Below are 11,455 nucleotides of genomic sequence, written 5' to 3'. Positions count from 1 at the left end.
GTTTGGCCGGACGGTGGCGTCAGAGTACAGAAGCTTCTGTACCTCTTCGTGACCGGAGGGTGGGAGTTCTGGAGCGGGCTGTCAGGTGTCATCAGCTGCTCCAGGCGACGCCGTGGCGGCTTTACGCCTCTCCGCTGTCTCAAAGAAGACGTGACCCGGTGCGGGTCTGCTGGGATCAATTCCGACGGTTCCATCAGCAGCGGTCAAACGCGAGTGGAACCCTGGCGTCTCGCTGTGCAACTGCCGCGTGAGTCAAAGGAGCGAGCGAGAGCCCACGACACCAGGCTGAGTGAAGCGTCTTCACGTGCGGAGACGATCTTCGTGACGTGGGCAGGCAGCTCGGGTCTGACGCCGGCAGCCTCGGACTCCACTCGTGTGCAGCTGAGTTCTCGTCCTCGGGCCTCCGGCAGGTGCAGACTTCCTCCGTGTGAAACTTGGCCCAGAGGGAGGGAGGCGTCCGGACCGGAGGAGCTCGGCCGCCCGGCCGGAGCGGACAGTGACAGGTAGGGAGGCTCTCTGGAAACACTTCCCCGGAGATGTCCGGGCTCTCGTAAGCAGTTCCAGGATGCGAGCGCTGGTAAGACTGGTGTCCTTCTCTGACCTGCTTACTGGTTCGTGTCGCTGCGAGGCGGGAAAAAGCCAACAGGTGAGAGTCGCTACCTGTCCGAATGTGATGGAGCTGCTAGCATTAGCTTAGCCACCTACCGACCGGCTCAGACAGGTAGAGCCCAGAGGGCTTCCTCCGGTGGAAGAAATACAGCTGGAAATAATCCTTCTAAACCTACTGGTGCATGCTGGGAGGACTGGTATGCTTCACTAGGACATTTAAATACATTAAAAGTTAGTCAAAGTTCCCTCAATGAAAAGTCAGAGTTTGATTCAGCAGCTGGACATAAATCAGGATACACAATATATCGGTGTGTATGTCGGTATATACCGATCTCTCTCTCTCACACACACATACACACACACACATTCGCATGGGTCACCGCTGCGGTGTAGGAGTTCAATCACCACAGCCCGGTGTTTGTCGGGAATGGTGCAGGCCTCAGGTGTGTGAGAGGAGTTTTGGATGTTTGTGTGACTGGTATTGGATTCGCGGAGCCATGGATCTGCCAAGTGACTCAAGCAGTGTGTTTAGGCCCATCACAAATCGAGAGACCTGACCTGTGAATGCACCATGTGAGCATTATGACGTCATTAGACCTGGATGAGTTTCATCTCTGGAGAACTTGTGAACTGGACCATTTTTGTTTGAATCCTGGAGGTTCCTCCTGAGCTGCTGCAGGGGAAGGGAAGTCTGAATTACTCATAATTTCCACATTAATTGAGATGATGATAATTTAATAGGTGATATTTTGATTTTTTTTTTTTTTACAAAAAAAACTATAGCTTTTTAGTCCTCCAATCACACAGATTGTGGCAGAATGATTAACGATGAATTCTATCTTCAAAGCTGCTGACTAAAATGAAGCTTCTGGTTGAGGGACGTCGACCCGATGGTATGAACGCATCAACAGGTTTTAAACTGATCAGAGTTAAAACTGTAAAGAGATCCTGTTGTTGACTTGGTTTAAAACCAGTACGGCTCTTGACTGGAGTTCATACTGGGGACTTACTTAAAGGTGCAAGAGGCAGCAGTTTTAAGAAAACTTTGGAACGTTGCAGAATGCAGAACTTGGTAGCAAAACTTGGCCACGGTTTACCCTGAAAATACCAGAGAACCTGATGGATGGATGGACGGATGGATGGATGGACAGATGGATGGATGGATGGACAGATGGATGGATGGACAGATAGATGGATGGATGGATGGACAGATGGATAGAAGGTTGGATGGATGGATGGACGGATGGATGGATGGACGGATGGATGGATGGATAGAAGGTTGGATGGATGGATGGACAGATGGATGGATGGATGGATTACTTTATTCATCCCAGAAGGGAAATTATGCCGTCGTAGTAGAATACAATAAAAAACAACTATGGAATAAAATAAATATGGACTAAAATACGAATGTAGAAGAAGAGTAGAACCAAAAATAAGAACAGGACAAAAACAGAAGAACAATCAAAGATGAAGAAGTAGGTCGTTAAGGTGCAGTGGCAGGATGATGATAATACTGGTGATACTTGTACAGTACATAGTATGATCATAGCAGTACACTAAATCTGGTGTATGATGTGGTATAATGTTTAAATATGGATGTACAAGCACACGGAAGGGTGACTACCTCACTGGAAACAAACGTGAGACGTCGGTGAGATCGACTGTGTTCCTCTCTGAGGGAAGTTCAGAAGCCATGAAGGTGGATGAGCCAGGCGCGCCTCAGAGCTGCGTGGTAGCCCGTTGCTCCTGATGTCTGTCATCCCCTCCGGGAGCGCTTGCTCACTGGAGTGTTGTGGAGTCCAGTATACGGCTCTGGTCCAGTGTTTGTCTCCGTATCAAACCAGTTTGGACATAGTAACACCGGCCCAGCCCTCCAGAGAAGCGAGCATGAAGCTAACGCCATTTTTCTGATAATTCAGCAAAGAGGCCTTCAATAAATGGAACCGTCGTGTCCTTCAGGAAATGAGACGCCACCCAGAATCAATTCAGAAAGACTCAATACACATCTCACACACACACACACACACCTGCAGGTTGACATGATTACTCTCATTATCTGTTGTTCTGGAAGTTATGATAGTCATATTTTTATCATTATTATACTGAATGATGTCAGCCAGTTGCACATAACATCTTTATTGGTACAATAAACCTCAAGGTTGCCAATGTTTGACTCTAAACCAGACTGACCCACTGGCCCTCCACTGGGCGAAGTCCAGGTTCCTCTGAGCCAGGACTCTGTTGATGAATCACGTCGTTGCTGTACACTGGACAGGTTTGTGGGAGTGGCTTTAGTGAAGGAGCACCAGTGTCAGTGTCATCAGAGGAGAAAGCCAGTAGCAGGTGGCCAGCTTGGAACCAACACAACACCATGCTTGAGCTCAAGGCTTGTGTTGATCTGAGACTCCGCGTCTTCAACCTGGACATCTTCACTTCCTTCCAGTGAGTCGTGTTCGCCGCTCGGCCGCTACTGTCCAACCTCACCCTCGTCAACTCTCGCCTCACTCAGTGATGGATGTCTTCCATCTGAGCAACCTTTTAACAAGTTAGGTTTTGTTGCAAATTGAAGAGTAGAGCTCCATGTGAGCATTGAGAGTTGATGAGGGAGGGTGAAGTCTTGGGGCTGAAGCGGTCGCATTACGTACAGCTTTATTTCGTTTATTATTCCATCAGTAATTATCGCCATTATTCTCTGATTCACATCCACCTGATTCCATTTCCTGCGCCAATGTCAATGCCAAAGGGAGAAAGTAACTCTTTCGCCTTCGCCACTCGTGCGCTCTCGGCATTTCATCAACAGCAGTTTCCTGAACAATCCTCAGTTCAGGATTTGTGGAAAGCGAAACCTGAAGCCACTGCTGTCCCTTCTTTGGTCGGGAGGAGGACACGAACCACAGGCTGGAAGTAACCTTCCGTCAGTGTCTCGTCTGTTTGTAGCGCTCAATGCGGCGGAAGGATCGCTCTCAGTATTAATACGGGACGAATGTGTGTATCGACGAGGTCGACATTTTTAAAATGCTCAAGTTGTAAACAAGCTGGTTACCGGGGGAGACAACGTCCTTGCATGTGAGAGGAGGCGTGTTACTATGCAGCAGCCCCTCAACATGTTGACCAGTCACAGTGGAGGGGACGTGGTAGGGGCGGAGAAAGTGTGTGTGTGTGTGTGTGTGTGGGGGGGGGGGGGTGCTGAATCTGAGTGTTTCAGAGGGAAGCAGGAAAGAGGCACAAGAGAGCACACAGACTGAGATATGCGATCATCATGGAGTTTTTATTTTGATGGAATCTTTCAGTCGTGGCCCGTGGGTCCGCCGCCGTGTTAAAGCCCCTGAGATGAGCGCCATCAGCCTCTGTAACGTCACAAACTACAGACTCCAGCCAAAGGCCTCGACCCAGCATTGAGCCTGCAGCCGTTAGGAGTGTGAGCTCTGGTCTCTGGCAGGATGTCCCAGCAGCTCGTGACCACCAGGAGCTGCGTGAGGACCACAGTCAGAGGACACAAATGCTGTTACACAATTACTGACACGAAGTCAGTCATTCTGGGGGCGGATCAGGTGACCGACACACAGCTCTCCAGTCATTTGGAGATCAACCCAGTTTGAATTGAAGACTCTGGGCTGTTTTGAAAGCTTAAACCTTTTTTTCTAATTCAGTTTATTTCACTGAGGATTGTGTGTACCGTGGTCTCCAGGTTGACCTGAGGCACCTTTGAGAGTGGTAACACAGCAGCAGACAACAGTGTTTCCTGCGGGGTCTCGTCTTTCAGAGAGACGATAATGTTCACCTCAACACGGCGTCCACTGAATCGTGGAGAAAGTCTCGTTCTCCTGGCTGGTATCAGGTGAGCCGCCGGGCCCAGCTTTGCTTTGTCCTTGGGCCCCTCGCGGCTGGCCTCCATCATTCGTCTGGAGTTGTGTCACTTTACTGATCTGAGTTCTCACATTGTCCGCGTGTCATGAGTATCTGTTACGTTCCCATCTGATCTCACTGCAGGTGGGCGGCATCAGACACACGTTGAGGCCGTAGAAAAGCCTGGCTGAAGAAATTCCAGGCGCTTGGTGGTGGTGGTTGTGGTTCCTGCCAGCAGGAGAGCGTGCAGAGAGAGAAGCATGAATGAACACATGCAACTGCTTTTGTGGTCGTGTGTGTGTGTGTGTGTGTGTGTGTGTGGGGGGGGTCCAGTACTATTACGTACATGTTGTCAAAATGGTAGCTGGTGATTCTGTTCAAACGACCAACTTTCACTCTCGAGTAGAAGAGTTTGTCCCATCCAACCAAGTATGGAAAACATCTGTCTGTTTGGACCGCGGATCCCTCCGGTAGGTGACAGAGGGAATGACAATGGCGTGAGTGATATTTTCTTTCCAATAAATAATGTGTATCCTGTAGTTTCAACTGGCACCAACCTGGGAACCTGTCTGACTGCTCGGCCCCTGGGAACAAGGGCCAGTATCTCGGGGTTTCTGCTGTAGTCAACAGATATGCGGTCTGAGACTTCCTTGTTCTGTCCGCCACTCATTGCTAACAGCCCCTAGAGCAACTTGAGATATCGCATGGGTTTGAAAGACAACGAAGGTTAGGGGACTGTTTGAAACGTAGCTGGATAAAATCCCCAACAGTGAGTTTTTTTACATCTTCCTGACGCTATATTATTGTAATACACTGCTCAAAAAATAAAGGGAACAACTTCCATACCACTAAAATAACACATGCTAGATCTGAATGAATGAAAGGTTCCTATTAAATACTTGGTTCTTTACATGGTTGAATGTGCTGACAACAAAAATCGTCAATGGGAATCAAACTTATTAACCCATGGAGGTCTGGATTTGGAAGCACACTCAAAATTAAAGTGAAAACACTGCAGGCTGATCCAACTTTGATGTAACGTCCTTAAACAAGTCAGAATGAGGCCTCCAGGCGCCTGTATGACCTCCCTACAACGCTGGGCTGCTCCTGATGAGGTGGTGGCTGGTCTTCTGAGGGATCTCCTCCCAGACCTGGACTAAAGCATCCGCCAACTCCTGGACAGTCTGTGGTGCAACGTGGTGTTGGTGGATGGAGCGACATGATGTCCCAGATGTGCTTAATGGGATTCAGGTCTAGGGGACAGCGGCTGGTCCATAGCATCAATGCCTTCGTCTTGCAGGAACTGCTGACGCACTCCAGCCACATGAGGTCCAGCACTATCTTGCATTAGGAGGAACCTGGGCCAACACAGTGGGTCTGAGGGTCTCATCTCGGTACCTAACGGCAGTCAGGCTGCCTCTGGCGAGCACATGGAGGGCTCTGGGGCCCCCGAAGAAATGACACCCCCCACCATTACTGACCCACTGCCACACCGGTCATGCTGGAGGATGTTGCAGGCAGCAGAACGTTCTCCACGGCGTCTCCAGACTCGGTCACATCTGTCACATGTGCTCAGTGTGAACCCGCTTTCATCTGTGAAGAGCACAGGGCGCCAGCGGCGAATTTGCCAATCTTGGTGTTCTCTGGCAAATGCCAAACATCCTGCACGGTGTTGGGCTGGAACCATCGGGACATCGGGCCCTCACACCACCCTCATGGAGTCTGTGTCTGACCGTTTGAGCAGATGCACATTTGTGGCCTGCTGGAGGTCATTGTGCAGGGCCCTGGCAGTGCTCCTCCTGTTCCTCCTTGCACAAAGGTGGAAGTAGCGGTCCTGCTGCTGGGTTGTCACCCTCCTATGGCCTCCTCCCTGTCTCCTGATGTCCTGGCCTGTCTCCTGGTAGCGCCTCCATGCTCTGGACGCTACGCTGACAGACACAGCAAACCTTCTGGCCACAGCTGGCATTGATGGGCCATCCTGGATGAGCTGCACTCCCTGAGCCACTTGTGTGGGTTGCAGACTCCGTCTCATGCTACCACCAGAGTGAAAGCACCGCCAGCATTCAGAAGGGACCAGAGCATCAGCCAGAAAGCACAGGAATGGAGAAGTGGTCTGTGGTCACCACCTGTAGAACCACTCCTTTACTGGGGGGTCTTGCTGCCTGCCTGTAATTTCCACCTGTTGTCTGTTCCATTTGCACAGCAGGTGAAGTTGATTGTCCATCAGTGTTGCTTCCTACGTGGACAGTTTGATTTCACAGAAGTGAGACTGACTTGGAGTTTCATTGCGTTGTTTAAGTGTTCCCTTTATTTTTTTTGAGCAGTGTGTATGTCAGCCGGTCCGTTCCGTCTCTTGCGCTCCACACGGACTGTTTACGTGGACGCAGCTGAGGCTCGCTCTCACGTGATTGGTCAAAGCTACTGTTCCAGTTCCCTGGTCCCAACATTCCCCCGGCTACAGGCTCTGCATGTGTGTGTTGTTGAGGACTCTGACACCAGCATCACTCAAAGACGTAACTCCTGTGTCACTGCAAAAAAAATGCTTCGGTCAGACAGTTTTAGTGATGTCACAGGGAAAGTGGGCAGGATGGGGGCTGGGAACGTGAACCACCTTCTCCTCCTTGTCCCACCCAGTGATGGAATTGTGTAACAGAAAGGTAAAATCCTCTGAGGTCATGTGATGTCAGCCTTCGGTAGGGTTCGATGAAGTCACTCAGCGTGCATCTACGTCAGTAAATGAATGAAACCCGCAGCTTCAAAATGCTTCTGACTGCTGGGTGTGTGTTTATGTGCAGCTCACGTGATGTGATAGGTGTGTGTCACTGTCCATCGTCTGCACTGTTGTTTGCTCTGTGTCCGTGTGTGTGTGTGTGTGTGTGTGTGTGTGTGTGTGTTTTCCACAGACAAAGCAGTCATTTGTGGAGTGTGATCAGCGAGGGAGAGCAGCTCGATGTCTCTCCTCCAGGCTCTCAGCTCCCTCACTAGGTGGTGGGTGGACTGTGCCCTTGTGTGTCTGTGTGAATTGGATTGATTCATTCATGCTGTCCTCTCCTGCCCAGGGCCCCTCTGGTATTTCTGCCCCACCCCCGGACCTGGCCTGGAGTTGGAACAGTGTCAGATCAGTTCACATCCAGAAGTGGAAGTTGTTTCCGCCTGTAGTTGACTCTGCTGACGACAACTTAAGATTCTTTGACATTGTGGCAGCAGGATGACGGTGGGATTTAACAGCAGATCCTGTATTGTGGATTTGGGGAATTGTGCCACAGTCGTGCTCTCACTTCATCTGCCCTTGTTGGTTTCTCATCTGGGTTTTGTAATGGTATTCTTGTGAGAGGAAGTGCCTCATGTTGTCGTGGGTACAGGGAGTGTCAGCATGTTTGCTGTGTGCTCCGGTGCTGGTCAGCAGTTGAAACAGTTGCCCATCCGGACCTAAGGAGGCAGGTGCTGAGGAACTCAGATGAAAAGGAGGACTGGCTCGCACACAGCAGAGCTCCCATGTCCTCGAATAATCTGATCCACCCAATACACCAGTTGAAAGTACAAGAGATGAACCGACACCCCAGGCAACGCACCGGATGACGAGGATAAAGATACAACGTGGTAATCAAAATGTTAAATCTGTAGTAAACGGGTGGGGACTGGCTCCGATACATTGATCAACAATCCGCTTGCATCAATGCAACATCAAACATCAACTCATGGCCTCTTAAGTAGCTTCACCTGTTAAATTGCAGGTTAACACAAATATCTAATCAGCCAATCACAGGGCAGCACCTCGATGTACTGAGCAGACGTGGTAGAGACAGCTCGCTGAAGCTCAAACCAGCGCTGGAACGGAGGAGAACGAGGGACCGGAACCTGGCCTGGTTCCTGGTGCTGGATGGGCTGGTCTGGTCTACTGGGATTCTCACACTTCAACAGGTTCCCAGAGAACTGTCTCACAAAGAGGAAACACCCAGTGAGCAGCAGGTGTTAGGAGGTCGGAGGCCAGAGGGGACGGCCGACTGGTTAGAGATGGTGGAAAGGCAGCAGTAACTCGAGTACCCGCCGGCTACTACCAGGGTACATACGTGAATTCCGGTCCGGTGCTATAATCTTGTGCAACCTTTGCAGTTCTTCTACAACAAAAATGGGCTCTGCTGGACTCAACCGTCAGCTTACCGGGCAATTCACCGGTTTGATCAGGAGAGTTCCTGAAACCACGGAAATGATGAAAATTGATTTGATGCAAGGATGATGAATCCATCAGGTTGTCGTGGATTTGGTATCATGGAAGTAGAACTCTTTTCTTCAGAATTCCAGTTTTCGTTCAGTAATTGTTGCGCAGTGTTTGTAAGATCCAGACAGAGAAGCCCTTAGTCTGGCATGGTTGTTGCCCCTCGAGGGCCAGGATTTTCCCTGAATCAGTTGTCACATCTTTCACTTCAGATATGTTAAAGTTGACGTTGTCCGGGGCAGACTGACAGTGACGGTCATCTCACTGCTTATAGAGGTGCTTTTGTCATATTTGCTCAACAACCTGCGGGGGGGCCACCCTTCTCTGTGGACGGGGGAGTCTGAAAGTTGCATTTGCCTTGAAATGGACATGCAGGTAAACCGTCAATGGCAGAGTCAACAGAAACATGAGCTGTGAGAAAGGAGTTAGTATGTCAGTGTTCTTAAAAACCGTCGAAGAGTTGGGAGCAGCTCGGTGAGGTGTGTAGGAGTACGATGGTGCCCACAGTCCTTGTCCAGCCTGCTAGTTAGCATGTAAGTCAGCATGCTAGTTAGCATGTAAGTCAACATGTTAGTCAGCATGCTAGTTAGCCTGTAAGTCAACATGCTAGTCAGCATGTTAGTCAGCATGCTAGTTAGCCTGTAAGTCAACATGCTAGTCAGCATGTTAGTCAGCATGCGAACATTTGCCTGTTGGGATGTAACAGTCACTACAGCCGAGTCTGAAGACAGCATGGTGGTCTTGGCGGGATTTTGGTCCTTAATCAACTTATTGGGTAAATTTGACTTGGACCTTAGGACACTAGAGTGAAGATCCAAATCTCATGTTGGATGGTAAAAGTTGGTACCAAAATGTCCTGGCAGTTGCTGCAGATTATCAAGATGAATGAAGTGTGTGACGCAACCGGGAGCGCCAGCCTCATTTCAGAAGTGCCACATCATAGCAGACGCTAACTGCTCTGTAGAGCAGGAACCGCGCACAACCTCGCACCAGTCGCGAGGAAAACTCCTCTCAGCGAGAGACACAGACACGGCTGTGTATCGGAGCATGAGACCGCGTACCAGACGGGATAACAGCGTCCCGCTGTCTTTGTAGCCAGTCCTAATTTATTGATGTGTTTTTAATGCCTGAACAGTCGAATCTGTTGTGCTGGGCTCATTTTGAACTTGTTAGTCTATCAAGTGCACAAACTGGTTCTTGTGTGTGCGAGGGAGCAGCAGAGTCACTCATTCTGTTCTGTGCTCGGTCAAACGCTGCTGACAATCTTCATCTTCCTCAAGCTGGCATTTGCACATAAAAGACAGGAAACGTACAAGTGGAGCTGCTGGGTGAAACTCTCTTCAGGTGAATGTCAGCGACCATGTTTGGTGTCTCTTTCAGGACTCCCAGCTCGGGGTTTGTCCGACCAATGAATGGAGATGGGATCGTGTGAGCGTTCGCTGGCTCCGTGCTGCCTCAGACTCGCAGCAGGACAGATGGACTGGGGGCCTCGTCTGCGCGTGGCTGACCAGCCCTCGTCTACCTGAGAGCGCATGCAGGCCTCAGATCGGCAGCGACGAACTCTGGCTTTCTCTGGCTCAAACTTTAAAGGTAACAGTGCACACACCTACAGGCCCTGACCCCCCCCCCCCCCACACACACACACACTGAAGGATTTCTTGCACTGTTATTACGTGTCTCAGTATGTTTGAGTGAGTGAGTGTTTGTGTGAGCCATGCAGACATGAGCTCATGCCAAACAGTGACTGTGCTGTCTTCAGACCAGCTCACTGCCTGTCTGAATGGCGAGCAAACACAGCGGGTGATGTCATCTGGAGGTCGTTACAACAGACACAATGGCAAACATAGTTGAATCTTTTTCTAGTTTTTTTATGGTTTTCTTGTAGGTGCTCACCCTTAAAAACACGCCGGACGCATGTGGTTGACCATGTCAACACGCGTGTTTAAAAAGAACCGCGTTTATTTATGCTCTGTTTGTGGGAGGTGGTGAGAGAACAACAATCCCTGGCTGCCGAGGTCGAGTCAGAGGAAGTGAGAGCCACACTGGTGGCTTCAGGAGAAATAAACAGGCCCACGCACAGGATGCTGGCCAGCCGGACCCTCCCTAGCAGGTGTGTGCAAGCCTCAGCATGCACGCGCGCACACACACACACACACACACACACACACACACACACACACACACAAATGGTCATCAAATGAGCATTTGTGAGCTAAGATGAAGGCAAAGGGAGAGGAACAGACTCGGTGTGTGTGTGTGTGTGTGTGTGTGTGTATGTGTGACTGAATGTTGGTGATTGCTCCAGTGTGTGTGTGTGTGTGTGTGTGTGTGTGTGTGTGTGTGTGTGTGTGTGTGTGTGTGTGTGTGCGCGCGCACGCGTGTGTCTCTGCTCTTAAGGCTACGTTCTGTTCTTCTGTGTGGTGAAATGGTTGGCAAGTGGCCCCATGCTGCTGCAGGAGGTCATTGTGAGGATCTCAGCCCTCCCGTTTTTGCTGCTCAGCGTGAAAATCTCACATTTTCAGTTGAACTCCTCAACTTCATTTTTAATAAACGCAGGGTTGGATCAGGCCTAGTGAGCTGTGACCCACTTCCCTGAGGCAAATGTCACGTATGAAAAGCTTCGTAACCACCTTACATTGTGGTTTTGTACAAAATGATTCATAAAAATCAGTGTTAAAATGTTATTTGGTCCTGAACAGGTGCTCTCTGTGGCAGGAGAGGTGAGTTTTGAGTCCTCCTCTGTTCTCCGCCGCTGCTGCATTGTGCCATAGGAGCTGCTGG

General features: G+C 50.1%; 1 protein-coding gene across 3 annotated transcripts in view; it reads left to right on the top strand.

The window, feature by feature from the left end:
* The first annotated feature begins 99 nt into the window (after positions 1 to 99).
* tnk2b (tyrosine kinase, non-receptor, 2b) overlaps positions 100 to 11,455 on the top strand; it is a 54,411-nt gene continuing 43,055 nt past the window's right edge. For 2 of the 3 annotated variants that reach the window (XM_086203023.1, XM_086203022.1), the window contains exons 1-2: positions 100 to 503; positions 10,055 to 10,264. The gene's annotated coding sequence lies outside the window, so the exon portion shown is untranslated. Of the gene's footprint in view, positions 504 to 10,054; positions 10,265 to 10,559; positions 10,785 to 11,455 lie in introns of all 3 variants that reach the window. The other variant, XM_086203024.1, reaches the window with a different exon arrangement.

The sequence above is a fragment of the Aulostomus chinensis genome, chromosome 5, assembly GCF_037954235.1.
Source record: "Aulostomus chinensis isolate RoL2024-O1b breed Wild chromosome 5, RoL_Achi_v1.0, whole genome shotgun sequence".
In the NCBI taxonomy this organism is placed as follows: domain Eukaryota; kingdom Metazoa; phylum Chordata; class Actinopteri; order Syngnathiformes; family Aulostomidae; genus Aulostomus; species Aulostomus chinensis.
The sequence above is the reverse complement of the archived record's forward strand: the minus strand, read 5'-3'. Positions and strand labels throughout refer to the sequence as shown.